The sequence below is a fragment of the Bombina bombina genome, chromosome 4 (assembly GCF_027579735.1).
Source record: "Bombina bombina isolate aBomBom1 chromosome 4, aBomBom1.pri, whole genome shotgun sequence".
NCBI lineage: Eukaryota > Metazoa > Chordata > Amphibia > Anura > Bombinatoridae > Bombina > Bombina bombina.
Genome location: NC_069502.1, coordinates 1,094,109,212 through 1,094,134,255, shown reverse-complemented (window position 1 = coordinate 1,094,134,255; position 25,044 = coordinate 1,094,109,212). Strand labels below are relative to the sequence as shown.

At 39.3% G+C, this 25,044-nt stretch overlaps 1 protein-coding gene and 1 non-coding gene across 2 annotated transcripts in view; one reads left to right on the top strand and one right to left on the bottom strand.

Annotated features, from left to right (window-relative positions):
• THADA (THADA armadillo repeat containing) overlaps positions 1–25,044 on the bottom strand; it is a 1,857,831-nt gene that overhangs the window by 51,220 nt on the left and 1,781,567 nt on the right. The window lies entirely within an intron of this gene.
• Positions 10,492–10,561, top strand: TRNAG-GCC (transfer RNA glycine (anticodon GCC)). Its single transcript has one exon. It is a non-coding gene; the product is annotated as a tRNA-Gly (tRNA).

The following is a 25,044-nucleotide window of genomic DNA, read 5'->3' as shown; positions in this document are numbered from 1 at the left end:
TTCTCTTCATTGGAGTTGAGGAATGTGCTGTTTAAACAACTGCCTGAAACAACACCACTGTATTTTTCTTTCATATACAACACAAAATTACCACTGCGCACATCAAGTAAAGTCAAAGTGGATTTTATTAGCAAAAATAATATACATGATGAATAAAAATACACACCGGGCACACCCAGTTAGGCCCTGGTCATGAGAACTGTCCAATAAATATTTTGCCAATACCGTATTAAGGGATAACACACTGTATGCAGATTACATTAAAATATACTAATTCAATATTGTACTGATTAATGAAAGAGTTAAGACTAAATTGTGTATTCTTTTTAGCATCACAAAAACTTTTATTTTAGAATGAGAATGTCACAAGTAAGCACTAGCAAGTCATGATGCAGAAAATGAAGACTGCTAGTAAAATAACGTACTAAAAAAAGCAATTGACTGAACTTGACAAACATTGTGAATATCTCAATCCTCGTTGCTCAGATAGTTGAACTTTCTGCATTAAGCATCTCATTTTACTTTAATTAAAGTGAATTGCAAGTAAGTTTAAAAATTTGAAAACATTAAAGGGACATAAAACCCAAAACCTTTCTTTCATGATTCAGATAGAGAATAAAATTTTAAACAACTTTCCAATTTACTTCTATTGTTTAATGTGCTTTATTCTCGTGTTATCCTTTGCTGAAAGGTTTATCTAGGTAAGCTCAGGAGCAGCAAAGAACCTAGGTTCTAGCTGCTGATTGGTGGCTTCAGATATATAATTAATGTCATTGGCTTACCCATGTGTTCAGTTAGAAACCAGTAGTGCATTGCTGCTCCTTCAACAAATGATACCAAGAGAATGACACAAATTAGATAATAGAAGTAAATTAGAAAGTTGTTTAAAATTGTATTTCTGTCTGAATCATGAAAGAACATTTTGGGGTTTCATGTCCCTTTAATGTAGTTCCACTTATGGTGTAGATACAATAGCCCACATTTAAGAAAGACTGGGCGAACCGTGGCGAACATCTTCACCCCTGTACGCCCAGCATTGTGTCTACTAATCCGCTGCACGCATTTACCTATGCACACTATTGCAAGTGTGCAACCCCGCCCCCTGCTCGTGCTCAGCCAATCGCACGTGAAAAGGGGCTGTCAATCTCTAGAGTTGGAAATGTCAGGGGGTATTGATATACACCACGAAACAGTTGGCATAATGTGTTAAAAAGCAGCGGTCTGATGACTGCCGCTTCTTAACTCTTGGCTGCAGTGTCCCTCGTGCAAACCTGTAGCTGAAATGGCTCTGAAGCTCATATCGAACCCATGCCATCCGACCCCTAGACTTACACAGAAAAGTGCTCCCATTGCTCGGCATTAATCTGAATAGATACTCCTAGAAAATATTGTGCACAACACCAATCGGGGTATCTGAAGAACCTAAAACTCTCACTTTGACACAACACAATTTTGTACCACAATTGAGGAATGCATCGAGAGATAAAAACATAGATGAAAAACGGTTTAAGGGCTATGAAACCAAAATGTTTCTTTCATGGATCAGATAGAGCATGCAGTTTTAAACAACTTTCCAATCTACTTCTATTATCACATTTTCGTTGTTCTCATGGTATCTTTCGTTGAAAAGCAGGGACATAAGCTCAGATGCGTGCATGTGGCTAGAGCACTATATGGCAGCAGTTTTGCAAGAATGTTATCCATTTGAAAGAGCACTATATGGCAGCACTATTTCCTGTCAAGTAGTGCTCTAGACACTTACCTATGTATCTCTTCAACAAAGAATTTCATGGGAACAAAGTAAATTTGATAATATTAGTTAATTGGAAACTTTTTTTTTATATTGTATGCTCTGAATCACAAAATAACATTTTTGTGTTTCATATCCCTTTAAATTGTGATAAAGAAACATATACACATAGCCTGAAATGCAACCGATAACCATCTATCCTGGTTTATATTTTTTTTATCTGGATTTCTGTATGGGTGACCTCTAAAAAGTTCAGGTCTTCATCGGAAAGTGCTAATGTGTCCCAAGATAAATAGAATTCTGAAAAATCAGCGTGTAAAGTAATAATACAAAGCTATTCTTAAAATACTAGGTTGAGATTTAGCTCAGCAAGTTTCAACACAAAGTGATTAGATGTGTATATACCAGTTACTATTCAGCTTAAAAATAATATTTTTCTAATCATTTGTAAAGAAATTAGGCACTTTGTTAAATGTTTTCCATAGTTACAAGTGAGTGACAGCTGTCTTTCAGTTTAAATATTTTTTTAAATTTCAAGTTTGATCTTACAAAAGTGTTGAAGGAGGGATCCTTTTTATGTACATAAATGAGATTGTGTTGGAACTTGCACATTTTTGACTTTGAGTGAGGCAGAGTACTCCCTATCTCAGCTGTTCATGATGGATGCACAAGGGGAATTTGTTTTCTCTCCAATTGTGATGGCATCATCCAGAAAAAAATGTGAGAAAGATAGTGCTTCCCAGGAGTTGTAGATAGTACTACATTTTAACGTGTTATCCAAAGTCATTAGAGGACAAGAAACGTAATCAATTTGTATCATATGTAACCATGAAAGATTATTTAGTACAACCTGAACAAAACAGTTGCTTTGAATGATTATTAGGGGCCTATGTACTATATGTCTCTCTCTCTCTATTATATATATATATATATATATATATATATATATATATATATATATATATATATATGTGTGTGTGTGTGTCTATGTTTATATATATATATATATATATATATATATATATATAAAATTGTGATAATTTTGCTATATTTTGCCATATTTAATAATAATGTGTGTTGCATTTTCATGAGAAGAAATCCAGCTCTGAAAAGAGTTGAACGACATGATTGGCTTCCGCCTTCTGCATTCAAAGGCACCTGAAACCTCCAAATGCACATGCCTACATATATACAGTATATACACACTATACAGCAAAAAGTATGTGGACCCCTTACTATCACACCTATATGAGGTTGTTGGACATCCCATTCCAAAACCATGGGCATTAATATGGAGTCGTTCCCCCTAACAACCAGGATTCTTCTGGGAAGGCTTTCCACAAGATTTTGAGTGTGTCTGTGGGAAGTTGTGCCCATTCAGTTATTTGTGAGGTCAGGCTGTGAAGTTGGAGGAGACGGTCTGGCTCGCAATTAGCGTTCCAATGCTAAAGGTGTTCAACTGGGTTAAAGTCAGAGTTCCACCACACCAAACCACTCAATTACTTAAAATGTCTTTGTATCCTGTAGCATTAAGATGACCCTTCACTGGAACTAAGGGGCCTAGCACAAACCATGAAAGTCAGCCCAAAACCATTATCCCTCCTTCATAAAACATGACAGTAGGCACTCTCCATTCTAGCTGGTAGAGGTCTCCTGACATGCACCCCACCTAGATTCTTCCATCAGACTTCCAGACAGTGAAGCGTTATTCATCACTCCAGAAAACACATTTCCACTGTTCCAGAGTCCAGTGGTGACGTGCTTTATGCCACTCCAGCTGGCATTGCACATGTTGATATGAGGCTCCCAATGCAGAGTTCTCATGCTGATGTTGCTTCCAGAGGCCGTTTGGAACTCTGAAGTGAGTGATGCAACAGATGATAGCCAATTTGTATGTGCTACACACTTCCGCACTTGGCAGCCCCTGTGAGCTTGCACCACTTTATGGTTGTTGTTGCTCCTAGACGCTTCCACTACACAATAATAACACAGTTGACTAGGGGCCAATGTAGTAGGGCAGAAATTTCACAAACTGACTTGTGTCAAAGACGACATCCTATGACAGTGCCATGTTTAAAGTCACTGAGCTTTGCAGTACGACCAATTGTACAGCCAGTGTTTGTCTATGGAGATTTCATGGATATGTGTTGGATTTTATGCATCTTTTAGCAATTGGTAAACCTGATACACTTGAACTCAATAATTAGTAGGGGTGTTCACATTATTTTGGTCATATAGTATAATATATCAAATTTACTATAAAATAGACATAAAAGATACAAGTAAAACATCTTAAGCTTATATTTACAAATTAGATCAGAATGATATGCAGTACTAAAGTTCTCCTTTGTGTATGACATGAGTGGGCTAAAGGAGGCATTCTGAGTGGACACCATCCAATATGACAAGATAATATAGCTATGTCCATTGCCAGCTAAACCTTAGGGATTTTGTCTCAACTTAAAGGGGCAGTATACTGTAAAAATGTTTTTAGATTAATATATTTCCAATGACTTGTTATACCAGCTGCAGAGTATAAAATGTATGAGAAATAGCATTTCCAGGCTTATTTGTGTATATGGAATAGTTGGTGTTATGTTTTGAAACCACAGCCTATTAAAATTGGTCAAGCTTGCAGCTAAAATCAGATCTCATTATGTTGTCACTTTGTGTACACACACACTTGCTTCCTTAACATATTTTTCTGTAAACCAAATCTCAATACTTAGAGAGAACAATTTAAAATGATAATTTTATTCGTTATCTCTTCTACACCCCACCAGAAGTGAAATTTCTGCTGCTGGCTGTGTTTAAAATGCCTGTCAATAGCCTGGACGTAAAGGGACAGTCAAGTCCAAAAAAAACTTTCATGATTTAAAGAGGGAATGTAACTTTAATCAACTTTCCAATTTACTTTTATCACCAATTTTGCTTGTTCTCTTGGTATTCTTAGTTAAAAGCTAAACCTAGGAGGTTCATATGCTAATTTCTTAGACCTTGAAGACTGCCTCTAATCTGAATGTATTTTGACCACTAGAGGGCATTAGTTCATGTGTTTCATATAGATAACATTGAACTTATGCAAGTGAAGTTACCCTGGAGATAGCACTGATTGGCTAAAATGCAAGTCTGTCAAAAGAACTGAAATAAGGGGGCAGTTTGCAGAGGCATAGATACAAGGTAATCACAGAGGTAAAAAGTGTATTTTTAGTTATGCAAAACTGGGGAATGGGTAATAAAGAGATTATCTTTCTTTTTAAACAACACAAATTCTGGTGTTGACTGTCCCTTTAAGTATAGAACATTTCAGTATAGGTGGGGATACCATAGGCTAAACCAGCTATTTCAAATGCCGAAATAAGGGTAAAGGAACTACATGTAAACAAAATAATACACTCCAGCAGGTAAAATGGATTATTGGGAACTAATTAAAGGGGAGAACATTTTTGGGTAAACTGTCCCAAGGGTGATGGGGCTGGCAACCTGGACACCTTGTTGACTTTCCTTTAGAGGGATTCTGCTGCACCTGCACTGATAAGGCCCACACAGTCCAAAACCTATGTCTGTCTTTTATGCAGAGGAGATATGCTTGATATTTTGAGGCTAGACTGATATGCTAAAACTAAGTTCCCTTTTGTGAAAATGGACTAAAAGATATTGCAGCCTAGGTAGGCACAATCCCATAGGACAAACTATTCTAGCTCTGTCTGTTCCCAGCTTAGAAATTCTCCTTTTGTGTTTTGCTTATATTTAAAAAGTGACATACAAGTTAAGAAGCAGCTATCATAAGATCTTGAAGAGACATGAAACCCAACATTTTTATTTTATGATTCAGATAGAGCAAACCATTTTAAACAACTTTTCAATTTATGTTTGCTTTATTATCTTGTTATCCTTTATTGAAGGAGCAGCAATACACTACTGGGAGCTAGCTGAACACAGTAAGCTAATGGAAAGAGATATATAGGTGCAGCCACAAATCAGCAGCTAGCTCCCAACTCCTGAGCCTACCTAGGTATGCTTTTCAACAAATTATTCCAAGAAAACTAAGCAAATTAGATAAAAGAAGTAAATTGGAATTTGTTTTGAAATTGTATGCTCTATCTGAATCATGAAAGAAAAAACTTTTTATCTTTTACCACTCTGGCACCTATGAGGTGGCAGACTTAAAGGGACATGAAACCCCAAACTTTTCTTTCATGATTAGATAGATAGAGAATACAATTTTAAACATTATTATGTAATTTGCTTCTTTCTCTTGGTATTGTTTTTTTGAAGAGGCAGTAATGCACTACTGGGAGCTAGTTAACACATTGGGAGAGCCATTAGACAATGGAAGTAAATTGGAACGTTGTTTAAAATCACATGCTCTATCTTTAAGTGATGATTAATTCAGATTTGGAATGTTAGTGATATTTTAGTGGAGTTTAAGTCATCAGATGTAATGAAGTGGCTCTATAACTTACTTTTTAATATAGATATGAAATTCAAATTCCCTGTGCTCCGCAGCCCACTTCAAAAGTAAATTTTTATGCGAGCTAATAGATTTCAATTGTTGTCCAATCAGCTTTCTAGCTACAACAAAAGGTACCCTAAGGGGAGAGTGCTGATTGGAGAGCCGTTCAAACCTTTAGCTCACAGAAAAATGTACTTTTGAAGTGGGTGGCAGAGCACGGGATATTTGAATTTCATATCTATATTAAAATGAAAGTTATAGTGCAACTTCATTACATCTGATGAATTAAAATCCATCTAAAATATCACTAACATTCCAGATCTGTTTTTATGAAGGGGAGATTGTTCCATCACTTTAAACATGTAAGACAAAATGGGGGTTTAAATCTTCCCTGACTGATTTGTTCAGGGCGACTGACAAGTCTAGGGCACACATACTATACAGTCAATATCCTATTGGCCCAGCATCTTTTAAAGTTTTTAGATTGACAATTAGGTCCAATATCATTGATACTGTGCTCATATGTTCCTTGGTTTTGGTGACACAGAAAACTTTAAAATGTTGCTCCAGATTGATTCCAATGTTGGTATATTTTTTGTGAAACTGAAATATATGATTTTGGTGCACGATACCCAATTTCTCAATACAGAGGCAAAACGTTCTGCTGGGAAGTGTTACTTTAGAAAAGATTCCCAGACACCTGTAACAAAAATATCAAGGCAGGAACAATTATAAAGAATAAGATTTTTGTTTAAGTTAAAGTGATGATTAAATGATCTATTTATGGCTGTACAACAATACTTTAGATATGAAAATAAAGGTTTTGCTCCTGTTGCACACATTTTTCACAGTATCAAGCTGTAGCCCTCCTTGGCAGCTGAAGGGTTAAAAGTGACTGAAGGACATTGTGGTTGGAAATGAGTGCCTGACATACCTACTGGTAACACATTTCTCAGCTATTTATAAATATACACAATGAAAGACACACATAGATGTCCAAAGCTACTGAACGGAAACCACTTTACCACTAACATTATCACAGAATTAATCATATCCTTAAACCTCTGAAGAAACAATACATTGTACATTATGTTTGTAGCCTGGCAATTTGTAATGCAAAATAAAATACACTTTAAAATTTTATTTTTGTATGGTCTTTGAAATATTTATGCAGGATACTTTCTCTATTACAAACTACAATACCACAAAGGTAGGTAGCGAACATTTTTTTCTAAAGGCCTTGGGGGACAGTTTGCAAAGTTTATTGTAATTGACAGAAGACCGGCAATATTTTTCTTTTTCTTGGGTATATACAATATTGCTTGCTAACTAAAATGGGGAGAACAGAACATAAAAGTGAAGATTTTCCTGACTCAGCTAAACACCTAAATTGGGCACCCTACACATTGTGGTGGACTGGACTTGTTCCCTGTGGAAACAAGTTTATGGAAAGGGAAATCTGCCTGTTGCTGTAGCAAATTAAATTAAAGGGACATTCTAGGTAAAAATAAACTTTCATGATTCAGATAGAGCATGTAATTTTAAACAATTTTCCAATTTACTTTTATCACCAATTTTGCTTTGTTCTCTTGGTATTCTTAGTTGAAAGCTTAACCTAGGAGGTTCATATGTTAATTTCTTAGATCTTGAAGGCCACCTCTTTTCAGAATGCATTTTAACAGTTTTTCACCACTAGAGGGTGTTAGTTCACGTGTTTCATATAGATAACACTGTGCTCGTGCACGTGAAGTTATCTGGGAGCAGGCACTGATTAGCTAAACTGCAAGTTTGTCAAAAGAACTGAAATAAAGGGTCAGTTTGCAGAGGCTTAGATACAAGATAATCACAGAGGTTAAAAGTATATTAATATAACTGTGTTGGTTATGCAAAACGGGAATGGGTAATAAAGGGATTATCTATCTTTTAAAACAATAAAAATTCTGGTGTAGACTGTCCCTTTAAATGCAGCTTTTCCTAACCAACATTGTTATATAAATATACTTTGTAACCTCTAAGTTTGCCTGTTTCTAGGCCCCTGCAGGCCACCCTCTTTGTGCATTTTTTTTTAGCTTTTTACAATCTTGCACTACAGCCAGACAGTGCTAGTTCATGTGTGCAATATAGATAATAGGGCTGAGGAATCTGTTGGCACTCTACAAATACCTGTTAATAATAATAAAAATAAATGCCCACTCCAGTGGAGAATTATAATGGGTTCACAACAATCAGCCCTAACTGGCTAAAATGCAAAATTGTATAAAGCTAAAAAATATATATATTAAAAAAACCTGATATAAGGGGGACCTGCAAGGGCTTAGTTCAGGGTTGACACCTCAGCCATGTTTTCCTGGACACTTATGAGTTACACATGCTGCAGGGTGTGCAGGGAGGAACATGAATAGTGCTGTCCAGGATCACTATTTGTGCACTATCCATGTTCCTCTCTGCACACCCTAGAGCATGTGTAACTCATAAGTGTCCAGGAAAACATGGCCAAGGTGGCAACCGTAGCTTAGATACAGGTAATCATCAGGTAAAAGGTATATTAGTATAACAGTTTTTTTAAAGGCCCCATAATCTCCCATTCCATGCAGAGACAATTGTCCAATTAACCCTTTCGGTACAATTGTCCAGGTAAATTAAAGGATCTAAGAATTGGTTAAGCTTCTTGGTAAAGGAGACACCAAACAGTAAACCATGTGCAGATGCCTGAGCACACACATATAAATAGGCTTCATTTATCATTTGCCAGATAGACAAGGTCTGCTTTTAGGAACATCATCCACCCGGGTTAGCACTTGCTGCCTGCATTTATCATTGCACCAGCTGCACTTTAGGTGGCGGAGAGGCTAAGTCTACAACTACTTGACTAGCATTTCACACTGAGGCCCCACGAAGCTGCATCCACAGCTTAATAAATGGGGCCAATAGACTAATAACAGCTCTGTGTGCTCTGTGCTGTTAGCCAACCACTAAAAACGGTTTCTCCTCTAGAGTTAGTTTAAAGAGGCCAAAAGGCAAAGCTTCTGAGCCAGAAGCCCAGAAGAATCGAGCATCTTATTTGTAGACTACACAAGATACTCTTAAAGGCCTTTATAGTATCACTATGATCCTTATTCAGACAAGTGAGCATATGTTGGTTAGAGCTGAAAGCTTGTGAGCGAGGGACACTAAAATTAAACTATTATGATTCAGATACAGCATACAGTTTAAAGAGACTTTCTAATTATCTTCCATTATCAAATTATGCAATTATGTTTTTTTATACACACTTTATGAGGCACCAGCTGCTACTGAACATGTGCACAAGTTAATAGTCAACATGTATACTAGTTTGTGATTGGCTGATGGCTGTCACATGATACAGGCAAATGTGTGGGGGGAATAAATATGTTATTCCTAGGTTATTCCTTGCTCCCCGTGTGCCACCAGCCCACCACCCGCTGAATTAAACAAATTAATTGTATTAATTGTACAAAGTGAAAGGGACCCGGGCAGCAGCTACAGCAGTTCCCGCCGTGGATTCTGCAGACATGTCGGTCACCGAGAAAGATTTAGCAGAGGAAGCACAAAACAAGTTCACCCATTGGTGCAATGAGCACCTCAATGTGTCAACAAGGGCATGGCGAACTTGCAAGTGGACCTTAGCGACGCCCTAAGGCTCATAGCGCTACTGGAGGTGCTGAGCCAGAAGAAGCTGTACCGCAAGTACAACCAATGACCCTGAGATTAAGAGTCTCATGCTCTATCGACTGAGCTAGCCTAGTGCTGCTTTATGGTGAATTCTGGCTAATAACTTTATTCTATTTTGATATTATTTTAGACTGAAGCAGCATCTAAACTTTTGCATGTCGTTGGTGGTAGACTTTTCGCTTCCCTCGTGGGCGGCCCTGATTCAATTCCTGGTCAACACATGCGCTATGATTTTTTAAATGTTCTGCCTAGAACATATAAATGTATATGACCCTTCATGATTGAAAAGGAGCACCCAACGTGGGGCTCGAACCCATGACCCTGAGATTAAGAGTCTTATGCTCTACCGAGCTAGCCGGGCAACTGCCTGGAGTGATTTGCAAACGGTTTTCCAGGTCAATTAGTAATAATTTTCTACAAGTATAACATACTTTTAGCAGGACTGATTAAGAGTTAATTTACTCGAAATGTTGCTTTTTTCCTATGTCTGTACTTAAATAAAGATTAAGAAGGATTACAGTGCTGTGGACATCAATTTTGTTACACTATACTTTTAGCAGGAAGCAGCAAAGAGCGGCAAAATAGACGCAAGGCATTGGTGGTTCAGTGGTAAATTCTCGCTTGCCACGCGGGAGGTCCGGGTTCGATTCCCGGCCAATGCATGTACAATGTTTTTAAAATTCTCTGCACATTACGAAGTGCTTAATGATCCCACCTTACTTTAAAACAAATACAACCCTCTTTACGACTCCAAATTTACACATACCGAACAAAACTATAAACAAGTCTAACATACTTTTAGCAGGGAGCAGCAAAGAGCGGCAAAATAGAATCAAGGCATTGGTGGTTCAGTGGTAGAATTCTCGTCTGCTGGAGGCCCGGGTTTGATTCCCAGCCACTGCATATGCAATGTTTTTAAAATGATCTGCACATTACTAAGTGCTTATTCCCACCTTAGTGTAAAACAAATACAACCTTCTTTACAGCTCCAAATTTGCACATATTAAACAAAACCATAGGTAAAGTGATAGCAAAAAGTTTTGAAAACATTACAGTTAAATAAAGCTCAAATTAAAAAAACAACCAGGTACAAAACTGAAATTGTACTAGCAACAATTGGTTTAACACTAGAAAACTATTCAGCCAAAAATATTGCACTCAATATCTTTTTTATGTGGATACAAATATCAAAGAGTTCATTAGTTGCACAAACATCAATTGATTCCCAATAATTTTATAGATTTCAAAATGTTAGGGAGAGAAAGAGAGAAAAACAGAATTTATGCTTACCTGATAAATTACTTTCTCTTGCGGTGTATCCAGTCCAAGGATTCATCCTTTACTTGTGGGATATTCTCATTCCCTACAGGAAGTGGCAAAGAGAGCACACAGCAGAGCTGTCCATATAGCTCCCCCTCTAGCTCCACCCCCCAGTCATTCGACCAAAGGTTAGGAAGAAAAAGGAGAAACCATAGCGTGCAGTGGTGAATGTAGTTTAAACAAAAAAATGTTTTACCTGACTTAATTGCCAGGGCGGGCCGTGGACTGGATACACCGCAAGAGAAAGTAATTTATCAGGTAAGCATAAATTCTGTTTTCTCTTGCAAGGTGTATCCAGTCCACGGATTCATCCTTTACTTGTGGGATACCAATACCAAAGCTTTAGGACACAGATGAAGGGAGGGAACAAGGCAGGTACCTTAAACGGAAGGCACCACTGCTTGCAAAATCTCCCAAAAATAGCCTCCGAAGAAGCAAAAGTATCGAATTTGTAAAATTTTGAAAAAGTATGCAGTGAAGACCAAGTCGCTGCCTTACAAATCTGTTCAACAGAAGCCTCGTTTTTAAAAGACCATGTGGAAGCCACTGCTCTGGTAAATGAGCAGTAATAGTTTCAGGAGGCTGCTGGCCAGCAGTCTCATAAGCCAAACGGATGATGCTTTTCAGCCAAAAGGAAAGAGAGGTAGCAGTTGCTTTCTGACCTCTCCTCTTACCAGAATAGATAACAAACAAGGAAGATGTTTGTCTGAAATCCTTATTTGCTTGCAAATAGAACTTTAGAGCACGAACTACATCAAGATTGTGCAACAGACGTTCCTTCTTCGAAGAAGGATTAGGACACAGAGAAGGAACAACTATTTCCTGGTTAATATTCTTATTAGAAACCACTTTAGGAAGGAAACCAGGTTTGGTACGCAAAACTACCTTATCTGCGTGGAACACCAGGTAAGGTGAATCGCACTGTAAGGCAGATAATTCTGAGACTCTTCGAGCAGAAGAGATAGCTACCAAAAACAAAACTTTCCAAGATAACAACTTAATATCTATGGAATGTAAAGGTTCAAACAGAACCCCTTGAAGAACTGAAAGAACTAGATTTAGACTCCATGGCGGAGCCACAGGTTTATAGACAGGCTTGATTCTGACTAAGGCCTGTGCAAACGCTTGAACGTCTGGAACCTCTGCCAGACGCTTGTGTAAAAGGATAGACAAAACAGATATCTGTCCTTTTAAGGAACTAGCTGACAATCCTTTCTCCAAACCTTCTTGGAGAAAAGACAATATCCTGGGAATCCTAATCTTACTCCATGAGTAACCCTTGGATTCACACCAACAAAGATATTTCCGCCATATCTTATGGTAGATTTTCCTGGTGACAGGCTTTCTCACCTGAATCAGGGTATCTATAACTGAATCAGAGAAACCACGCTTTGATAGAATTAAGCGTTCAATCTCCAAGCAGTCAGACGTAGAGAAATTAGATTTGGATGCTTGAATGGACCCTGAATTAGAAGATCCTGCCTCATTGGCAGTGTCCATGGTGGGACAGATGACATGTCCACTAGGTCTGCATACCAAGTCCTGCGTGGCCACGCAGGCGCTATCAGAATCACTGAGGCCTTCTCCTGCTTGATTCTGGCGACCAGACGAGGGAGAAGGGGAAACGGTGGGAAAACATAAGCAGATTGAAGGACCAAGGCGCTGCTAAAGCATCTATCAATACCACCTTGGGGTCCTGGGACCTGGCCCCGTAGAGAGGAAGTTTGGTGTTCTGACGGGACGCCATCAGATCCAACTCTGGAGTGCCCCAAAGCTGAGTCAGCTGGGCAAATACCTCCGGGTGGAGTTCCCACTCCCCCAGATGAAAAGTCTGACGACTCAGGAAATCCGCCTCCCAGTTGTCTACACCTGGGATGTGAATTACTGAGAGATGGCAGGAGTGATCCTCCGCCCACTTGATTATTTTGGTTACTTCCTTCATCGCTAGGGAACTCTTTGTTCCCCCTTAATGATTGATGTAAGCTACAGTCGTGATGTTATCCGACTGAAATCTGATGAATTTGGCCGCAGCTCCAGAATGTTTATCGGGAGAAGAGATTCTTCCCGAGACCATAAGCCTTGTGCTTTCAGGGAGTCCCAGACTGCACCCCAGCCTAACAGACTGGCATTGGTCGTTACAATGATCCACTCTGGTCTGCGGAAACATATTCCCTGAGACAGGTGATTCTGAGACAACCACCAGAGAAAAGAAACTCTGGTTTCCTGGTCCAACTGTATTTGAGGAGACAAATCTGCATAATCCCCATTCCACTGTTTGAGCATGCATAGTTGCAGTGGTCTGAGATGTATTCGAGCGAAAGGGACTATGTCCATTGCCGCTACCATTAATCCGATTGCCTCCATGCACTGAGCTACAGATGGCCGAGGAACGGAATGAAGAACTCGGCAAGTAGTTAAAAGTTTAAATTTTCTGATTTCCGTCAGAAATATTTTCATTTCTACCGAATCTATTAGTGTCCCTAGGAACCCTTGTGAGTGGGGACAGAGAACTATTTTTGATGTTCACCTTCCACCCGTGAGACCTCAGAAAGGCCAATACAATCTCCGTGTGAGCCTTGGCTCTGTGAAAAGACGGCGCCTGAATTAAGATGTCGTCCAAATAAGGCGCCACTGCTATGCTCCGCGGTCTTAGAACCGCCAGAAGGGACCCTAGCACCTTTGTGAAAATTCTGGGAGCAGTGGCTAAACCGAATGGAAGAGCCACGAACTGGTAATGCTTGTCTAGAAAAGTGAACCTGAGGAACTGATGATGATCTTTGTGGATAGGAATATGCAGGTACGCATCCTTTAGATCGACGGTAGTCATATATTGACCTTCCTGGTTCATAGGTAAGATTGTCCGAATGGTCTCCATCTTGAATGATGGGACTCTGAGGAATCTGTTTAGAATTTTTAGATCTAGGATTGGTCTGAAAGTTCCTTCTTTTTTGGGAACCACAAACAGGTTTGAGTAAAAACCCAGTCCTTGTTCTGCAATTGGAACTGGGTATATCACTCCCATCGTATGTAGATCTTCTACACAGCGTAAGAACGCCTCTTTCTTTATCTGGTCTGTAGACAGACGAGAAATGTGGAACCTTCCCCTTGGAGGGGAGTCCTTGAATTCTAGAAGATATCCTTGGGAAACAATCTCTAATGACCAGGGATCGTGAACATCTCTTGTCCAGGCCTGAGTGAAGAGAGAAAGTCTGCCCCCTACTAGATCCGGTCCCGGATCGGGGGCTACCCCTTCATGCTGTCTTGGTAGCAGCTGCAGGCTTTTTGGCCTGTTTAACCTTGTTCCAGCCCTGGTAAGGCTTCTAGGTTGCCTTGGGCTGTGAAGCATTACCCTCTTGCTTTGCAGCTGTAGAGGCTGAAGCAGAACCGATCCTGAAATTACGAAAGGAACGAAAATTAGCTTTGTTTTTAGCCTTAAAGGGCTTGTCCTGAGGGAGCATGGCCCTTTCCCCCGGTGATTTCTGAAATAATCTCTTTCAATTCTGGCCCGAAAAGGGTCTTTCCTTTGAAAGGTATATTTAATAATTTGGATTTTGACCACACATGACTTGAGCCAAATCGCTCTGCGCGCCATAATGGCGAAACCTGAATTTTTTGCCACTAACTTAGCTAATTGCAAAGCGGCATCTGTGATAAAAGAATTAGCCAGCTTTAGAGACTTAATTCTATCCATAATTTCGTCGTATGAGGTCTCCGTCTGGAGCGAATCCTCCAGCGCCTCAAACCAGAAAGCAGCTGCAGTAGTTACAGGAATAATGCAGGCAATAGGTTGGAGAAGAAAACCTTGTTGAACAAAACTTTTCTTAAGTAAATCTTCTAACTTTTTAGAAGAACACCAAAGTGCTTTAAAAGTGTCTCCCAACGAGTATTTCTTAAGTAAAATAATCGATTGCCCTAAGTTAGTGTCAACCAGCATAATTAGCCCTGTTATGTAAGCATTCAATTCTTTACTAAGTCTCAGAACATAGCTTACCCTCCCCACATGGGGATATTGTCAGTCTTCTAGCATTATCTCAGTCTTGTCTAGAAATAAATGACTGAACATACCTCATTGCAGTCAAGCCTGCAAACTGTTCCCCCCAACTGAAGTTTTCTGGTACTCCTCAGTCCTGTGTGGGAACAGCAATGGATTTTATTTACAACATGCTAAAATCATCTTCCTCTCAGCAGAATTCTTCATCTTTTTTCTGCCAGAGAGAAAATAGTACAAACCGGTACCATTTAAAAATAACAAACTTTTGATTGAAGATAATAAAACTACAATTCTAACACCACATTCACTTTACCCTCCCGTAGAGAGACCCTAGTGCTTAGAGCCGGCAAAGAGAATGACTGGGGGGTGGAGCTAGAGGGGGAGCTATATGGACAGCTCTGCTGTGTGCTCTCTTTGCCACTTCCTGTAGGGAATGAGAATATCCCACAAGTAAAGGATGAATCCGTGGACTGGATACACCTTGCAAGAGAAAAGAGAGAGAGAGAGAGAGAGAGAGCAGAACTTAGATATTTTAAAAATGAAAAAGTAAAGAATCATACTTTTCTTTTGTTTTCCTATTTTATAGGACTTGTATCATATGTCTGAATGAGTTAATAAATCTGAATTTGTATGAAAATTTGTAAGAGGGCCTTTGTAGAATTTATGATAATATCGTTTTGTAGGGTCTAATCGATTTTTTAAAAGTGATTTTAGAATTCATTAGATATCATTGTCAATTTAATTTAAACAACCAACTAACACACACAATATTGCATGAAGTGTTTGCAGATATACATATCATAAAACATATGACAAGGAAAATGCTGTAAATACATCAGAGAGCTTGAGAAAAGTTCGGCAGACCCAGCATGTGCAAGTCAGACACGAAGCACATACGGTAAATCTTGCGTATGTATTGTGCACATGCCTGTGCAAGAAAACTGCATACTCTCTCCCAACTGACATGTACTAGACCCTACGGCAGAAAACACAGCTTGAAAAAAGGAATAAGGAAACAAAGCTTATGTACACTGCTCAAAGAGCAGAACGAGAGAAGAATAGAAAAAAAAACAATGAATACAGAACAGAATTGTAAGTACCTAAAAGGTTATGAATAGTCAGAAAAGAAAGAAAGAATAGGAGAATTTTATTTTTATTAGATAAAACAGGTACAAAATAACCATCTTTAAACTGAATATGAAATATAATTTAAACGGCCATAATAGCCAAAAAATTAAATGCTCTAATTCGTTGCATGTAATTTAAAGACTATCGACCCTACAATACTGTGTGTTTAACCCCCGAAAAGGTGCTGCTTGGAACCTGCAGGGCACTGCTGATCTCGACCGGAAACTGCGGCTGATCCAATCAGCAGTGCTAGTTATACATCTAAGTTGTGCTACTAGCGTTGATGATTGGACCTGTGGTGTTTTCCGATTGGGACCAGCACTGCCCTGCGGGTTCCAAGTGATAGTTCTGTTTGGGTTTAAGCCCTTTGTGGGGGGTTAAACACACTGTAGTGCAGGGTTGTTAGTCTTTACAAATTAGATTGTGTAATATTTTGACTATTATGGCCCTTTAAGAAAGCAAGAAATAGATGTAAAACATACTTAATATGCTAAAGGAAAGCAGCAAAGGAAGACAAGGGGCGATAGAATATATGCTGGTCTGTTTATCATTGATTTTTACTGGGGTTGCTAGATGTCCTCAATAAAAATACTGAATGACCTGTAGATGGCCGGGCATAGACTCAAAAGCACTGCTTCACAGCCTCACATTTGACCATATATACTTTTTGCAACTGAGCAGTGATTGTATCCCTTGAATGCCAGTAACACACAAGTAAATAATGTTACATATTTCACTTCAAGTAACACATACAGAGCAGTGATGTAACCCCTTAAATGCCAGTAGCACACACAGAGCAATGTTTTTACCCCCTCATATTTGATAACAAAACATAGATTTTACCCCAATGGCTCTATGTAACACAAACAGAGCAGCAGGGGCATATTATGGCCTAGCCCAACAAGCCACGTGCCTAGGGCAAAAGAGTTGGGGGAGCGGCAAGAAATTCACCTCTAGGACAGAACTTGATTCTCACGCACTTTAAAAATTAGGTTTGGTGCTTTGAATCTAGTCCCTAATCTGTCCCGTCTACCGCCTTACCACCCCTCTCTCGTTCCTCCACCTGTCGTCTGGTTTATTTATTATTATTATGGGTTATTTGCAGATTCCGCAGCGCTTTAGTTTACTTGTGATGCCGGCTGGCGGAGGCCTATTAAATTAGGCACCGGTGTGCTGGAAGCTAGCGTGCATGCTCTCGCTCTGCACATTGTTCAATCTTGTCACACCAAAGCGGTCTGAAGGTGGATCTGTCACTGAAGAGAAGCAATTCAGTGTGGGGCCTGGGACCCATATTTACAGTTAAGTGTCCCCACTGACGCTAATTATTTTTACTGTCCCCAGACACCAATGAATTTTAAAAGGGATTTGTGCACTAAAAAGAGCAAAGGCTTGGCGCATAATATATATATATATATATATATATATTTATAAATGCTACACCCAGGGCCAGATTAAGAGCCCAGGTGCCTGTATGCACCAACATCTTAAACACCCCCCCCCCCGATCACTTCTATGCTGGCAACCTAAGATGGCCCCCAGCAATGCAGTATCAGCACTGGATGTGTGCGGCAGACATAATTGTGTGCATGCGTAATACTCTTGGTGACCTTAACAAATATGGCTGCCGCTCATACGCCATGCTGTTATTTCACCACCGGCAACCATCTTAGTTAAGGTTGCCAGCTGGCTGGTATTTACAATAGGCAAAAGACAGGCGCCCCTCTATGAAGGGAACCTGTAGGCACATGCCTACTGTGCCTTATAAATCCGGCTCTGGTTACACCCTGAGCAAAAAATATTATGGCTAAAAAAGGCCTAAAACTTGGGGCAGAATTTTGAGAGCCTAGAGCAACTCCACTGCTGAGCAGTGTAATTCCTGTCTTAACTGCCAGTAACACACAGAACAGTAGATGTCCATTGCATTTAGCTACCGCTCAGGGGAATAAATTATTTTTACTTTTAAGTGTCCCATATTTTTCTAAAAATGTGTGTGAATACTGGACTTAGCAACCATACTTTTTATATGTGAAGTCATCTGTTGCTAGTAGAAAGTATTAAAGAGAGTTAAAGGAACATGAAACCCAACATTTTCTTTCATGATTCAGATAGAGCATACCATTTTAAACAACTTTCCAATTTATAAAATTTGCTTTATTCTCTTGGTATCCTTTGTTGAAAGAACAGCTATGCACTACACTAAGCTAGCTGAACACATCTGGTGAACCAATGGCAAAAGACATTTACGCACAGCCAACAATCAGCAGATTGCTCTCTGTAGTGCATTGCTGCCCCCGATCCTGCCTAGGTATACTTTTAAACAAAGGATATCAAGAGAATGAGGCAAATCAGATAATAGACGTAAATCACATTGTGTATCTAAATCATGAGAGAGAAAAATTTGGTTTCATGTTTCTTTAACCCCTTAATGACCGAGGACGTGCAGGGTACGTCCTCAAAAAAAAGGCAGTTAACGCCTGAGGACGTACCCTGCACGTCCTCGGTGTGGAAAGCAGCTGGAAGCGATCCTGCTCGCTTCCAGCTGCTTTCCAGTTATTGCAGTGATGCCTCGATATCGAGGCATCCTGCAATAACCATTTGTAGCCATCCGGTGCAGAGAGAGCCACTCTGTGGCCCTCTCTGCACCGGACATTAACGGCTACGTTCGTTGGTGGGTGGGAGCCGGTGTGGGAGGTGGGTGGCGGCCATCGATGGCCTTTGTGATGCGGAGGGGGGCGGGATCGGGGGCGGGGACGACCGGGGGGACGCGCACGGACGCGCGCACGTGCACGGGGAGGCCGGGCGGGCGCGTGCACGGGGAGGGAGCGGGTGGGAACCACTACGCTACAGAAATTTTTTTTGTTAGAAGTGGGGATCAAAGGGGTTAATATGTTTATTTTGGTGATCGGTTTGGCTGGTGGGGTATTGGACTGTGGGGGGGAAGCTACACTACAGAAACAAATAATAAAAAATTAAAAAAAAACATTTTTATTTGCAAACTGGGTACTGGCAGACAGCTGCCAGTACCCAAGATGGCCCCAATAAGGCAGAGGGGGAGGGTTAGGGAGCTATTTTGGGGGGATCAGGGAGGTTGGGGGCTAAGGGGGGACCTTTTATTTTAGTACTGGCAGACTTTCTGCCAGTACTTAAGATGGCGGGGACAATTGTGGGGTGGGGGAGGGAAGAGTGCTGTTTGGGAGGGATCAGGGGGTGGGATGTGTCAGGTGGGAGTCTGATCTCTACACTAAAGCTAAAATTAACCCTGCAAGCTCCCTACAAACTACCTAATTAACCCCTTCACTGCTGGCCATAATACACATGTGATGCGCAGCAGCATTTAGCGGCCTTATAATTACCAAAAAGCAACGCCAAAGCCATATATGTCTGCTATTTATGAACAAAGGGGATCCCAGAGAAGCATTTAAAACCATTTGTGCCATAATTGCACAAACTGTTTGTAAATAATTTTAGTGAAAAACCTAAAGTTTGAAAAAGTGAACAATTTTTTTTTATTTGATTGCTTTTGGCGGTGAAATGGTGGCATGAAATATACCAAAATGGGCCTAGATCAATACTTGGGGTTGTCTACTACACTACACTAGAGCTAAAATTAACCCTAGAAGCTCCCTACATGCTCCCTAATTAACCCATTCACTGCTGGGCATAATACACGGTTGGTGCGCAGTGGCATTTAGCAGCCTTCTAATTACCAAAAAGCAAAGCCAAAGCCATATATGTCTGCTATTTATGAACAAAGGGGATCCCAGAGAAGCATTTACAACCATTTATTCCATAATTTCATGAGTTGTTTGTAAATAATTTCAGTGAGAAACCTAAAGTTTGTGAAAAAATTTGTGAAAAAGTAAAATAATTTTTTTATTTGATCGCATTCGGCGGTGAAATGGTGGCATGAAATATACCAAAATGGGCCTAGATCAATACTTTGGGATGTCTTCTAAAAAAAATATATATACATGTCAATGGATATTCAGAGATTCCTGAAAGATATTAGTGTCCCAATGTAACTAGCGCTAATTTTGAAAAAAAGTGGTTTGGAAATGGCAAAGTGCTACTTGTATTTATGGCCCTATAACTTGCAAAAAAAGCAAAGAACATGTAAACATTGGGTATTTCTAAACTCAGGACAAAATTTAGAAACTATTTAGCATGGGTGTTTTTTGGTGGTTGTAGATGTGTAACAGATTTTGGGGGTCAAAGTTAGAAAAAGTGTGTTTTTTTCCATTTTTTCCTCATATTTTATAATATTTTTTATAGTAAATTATAAGATATGATGAAAATAATGGTATATTTTGAAAGTCCATTTAATGGCGAGAAAAACGGTATATAATATGTGTGGGTACAGTAAATGAGTAAGAGGAAAATTACAGCTAAACACAAACACCACAAAAATGTAAAAATAGCCTTGGTCCCAAACGGACAGAAAATGGAAAAGTGCTGTGGTCATTAAGGGGTTAAACAAAATATAAAATGTCATGTTTGATAATAACATTTAATTATATAATTAAATATATTGTCCAATACTTAGTGCTTGATGAGCAAAACTCGTCTGCATGGAACGGTATCACACAAAATTTTGTGGGGGCTATTTTGAGCATGATATTGTAATGTATATGTCTTGCCTTCACACACAGAAGCGTGTATAGTAAGATAAACGGCTCTCAAGAGAAAATCTGCCTTTTTAAAATTCTTTGAGGGTCCTCAAATTACTGGCCCACATATTTAAAAATATATATATATATATATATATAAACATTATTTGAGACACATTCTGTGATGTCATTCTGCTGCACACATTTTATAGATTTAATATATTGCCACAGTTACTCAATGTGTGATGAACTGCAACCTTAACTGATAAAATTAATAGATGCAATACTTTAAGAGTCTTGGCATTATAGAATCCATGTGATTGCCCTGAATAGGATCAAATAGATTTGCATGCACCTGAAAAGGATAAAGTCTAATCTTGGATCTCTACGATGAGATCATCTCATCATTAATCTAGTGTGGTGGGTAAGATAATACTCCGGAAATAAGCTATTTAACACTCATTCCCTCTGGAATTTTTCTTAGATACGGGTGCACTATGCAAAGACTATCACAGTTAATAGGACACTTACATTTCGCTTAAAGGAATCTGTACACCTTCTACTTGAAAAACCTCACGTATTACTGAGGATCTTATCAGTTTTTACATTTCTGTGTAGGTGAAGAATACTGCTGTGTGTGGGTGTTACCTGCATATACTTGTCTGCATGAGTGAGATTACGGCCTTTTACATGCACAAATTGACTGTTAAAGCATTAACTGGCACATCTGCCTATGTTTTATTTGAACAAAGGTTTCTTGGGGAATGTTTCAGAATTTATTGGGACACTGAAGCTCTGAAATAATTCATTTAAAAAAAAAAACATATCTTACCAATTGCAAACATCTGTTACACTATATTTGCATGCAAAAATAAGATTTCTTTAGACTGGAAATATTCCCTTTGTATGATAAGCAAAGGTAGGTGATAATTCTAGGTTCATCTTCTGACACGTATATTACAAGTTGTAGCGAGCTATAGGCAACCATGAAAAATGCATCTGTGTAAGTTGGATCACTTGATTCACACCAAGGGGCCGATTTATCACGGCCCGAATGGGGTCGTATACACCCTTCAGGCTCGTCGGAAACAGGAGTTAAGAAGCAACAGTCCTAAGACCACTGCTTCTTAACTCGTCCTCCACCTCTGAGGCGGCGAACAGCAATCAGCCAGATCGGATACGATCAGGTTGATTGACACCCCCTGCTAGCTAAATCTGCAGGGGGCGGCATTGCACAAGTATTTCACAAGCATTTTCTTCATGATTCAGATAGAGCATACAATTTTAAACAGCTTTCCAATTTACTTCTATTGTCGTTTCTATTTCATTCTCTTGGCATCCTTTGTTGAAAAGCATACTTACGTCGCTCAGGGACTGGGAGCTAGCTGCTGGTTGGTGGCTGCACATATATGCCTCTTGCCATTGACTTACAGATGTGCTCAGCTAACTCCCAGTAGTCCATTGCTGCTCCTTCAATAAAGGATACCAAGAGAAAGAAGCAACACAGAAGTTGGAAAGTTGTTTACAAATATATGCTCTATCTGAATCATGAAAGAAAACGTTTGAGTTTCATGTTCCTTTAACCTGAAACTTTATTGCAATGTCTATTTTAGAAATAATAATATCCACTCAAACCCTTAAGTGATTGCCATGAAATGTTTAATTATTTATAGTAAAATAACTGTAAATTACTGTTTATTTTGCCCTCTCTTGCTGTAATTTACCTCTGAAAATTGTAAAAGGCTCGAGTGCATACTGCAGAATTTGTGTCTCTAATGGAGCTACATGTTACAGAGTGATTGCTTGATTTGTGCAGCTGCCCATTTATATCTGTTGATAATTGATCACACCAAAGGGGACATATAAACAACACTCAGTAGGCCTTTCAAGGGTTATGTCTCTGGCTTGCAAAAAAATGCAATTTTTTCTAACAAAATTACAGCTTAAAGTGACACAAAATTTGAACATTTTTAGCAATCTGTTTGCTACATTGCAGTATATGCACATATTGTGTCTGACCCTTTCCCTTACTGATTAGCTGTTGCCACAGACTGAGCACTCTGAAAGTTTGTTGACAAGGCCAATTCTAAGTTGGGCTTAGAGAAATTGTGTACAAATAATGCAATGCACATTGCAAACAAATTGATGAAAATGTTTGTTTAGTGTTCCTTTAAATGTTTTCAAAACATGTATTGATTCTTTGCAATTCAGTTATTAATTGTGGTAATATACTATGCGTTCATAAAAGCACTGACTTTAAATAATGCCCCTTTAACCCCTTTGCTACTGGCAATTTCAGAGAAAAATTTGCCCAAAATACTGGAGAATTTTTTTTAGCATTTTTGCTATCACTCCATTTAAACAGAAGTAGAGCCTTGTATTTTTGATTTACTAATCAAAATATATATATGTTTTTTAAGTAGACAACCCAATGTATTGATCTAGGCCACTGGTTTTCAAACCTGTCCTCAGGCCTCTGTAACAGGACAGATTTACAGGATTACCTTGAATGAGAGCAGATAAAATAACCAGGTTTACTAATCAGTTGATTATTTCCCCTGTGCTCTAGTTTAGATATCCTCAGTGATCTAGGCCCATTTTGGTATCTTTTATGCCACCATTTTGCTGCCAAATGCGATCATGTAAAAAAAAAAAAAGTTAACTTTTTTACAAACCTTGAAATTATTTACATGCCGATTGTGCAGTCAAAATACAAATGGTTGTAAATGCTTTTATGGAATCCTTTTTGTTCAGAAAATAGCAGACATTCATTACTTAGCCATTGCTATTTGGTAATTAGAAGGCCGCTAATTGCAGCTGCAAACCACACTTCTGAAAATCCCAGCAGTTAATTAGTTAGCTGGTAAGGGTAATTGTATTGTAATGATGGGATTAACCTCCCACTTGACTTCCATGCTCTCTACCTGATACCTCCCAAACATCTCCGCCAACAGGGTTGCCACTACGGACATGTTTTCCTGGACACTTATAAGTTACAAATGCTGCAGGGTGTGCATAGGGGAAAATAAATTGCACCCCTGGAGAGCACACAAATAGTGACCCTGGACAGCACTATTCATGTTCCTCCCTGCATACCCTGCAGCATGTGTAACTCATAAGTGTTCATGAAAACGTGGCATAGGTGGAAGCCCTACTCACCACCATTTTAGGTACTGGCAAAGTCTGCCAGCATGCTGTTTAGGGATTTTTTTTCTTTTACAGTGTAGGGGTCCCTCCTCAACCCTCCCACCTCTCTGATCCCTCCCAAATAGCTCTCAACCCCCCTCACCCACTATGGCAACCATCTGTACCCAGCTTAGAGTATTTTTTTATTTTATAATTTTTTGCTGTAGTGTAGTGGTCCCCCCCTCCCCCTCCGCACAATAGTTCCCCGCCTCTCATTTGCCATTTTCTGTAGTGTAGCATCCCAAGTGTATAATAAAAAGAAAATGTATGCTTACCTGATAAATTAATTTCTTTTTTGACATGATGAGTCCACGGATCATCTTAATTACTAATGGGATATTCACCTCCTAGTCAGCAGGAGGAGGCAAAGAGCACCACAGCAGAGCTGCTAAATAGCTCCTCCCTTCCTTCTCACTCTAGTCATTCGACCGAAGTTAGGAAGAGAAAAGAAAAGCCAAGGTGCATAGGTGTTTGAAGTTTACAATAACCCACAACCTGTCTAAAAAGAACAGGGCGGGCCATGGACTCGTGTCAAAAAAGAAATACATTTATCAGGTAAGCATACATTTTCTTTTCTTTTTTTAAGACACGATGAGTCCACGGATCATCTTAATTATTAATTCACCTTTGAACGCCCATGAGGAAGCAACAGCCCTCATGGAACGAGCCGTAACTCTCTCTGGAAGCTGCTGTCCAGCAGCCTCATATGCAAAACATAGGATGCTCCTCTACTTAAAAGAGAAAAAAGTAGCCATAGCTTTCTATCCCTTACACCTTCCTGAGAAAATCACAAAGAAAGAAGAAGACTAACAAAAGTCCTTAGTCGTCTGCAGATAAAACTTTAACGCACAGACCACATCCAAATTGTGCGGAATTCCTTCCGTCTGGGAAGAAGGATTAGGACACAAGAAAA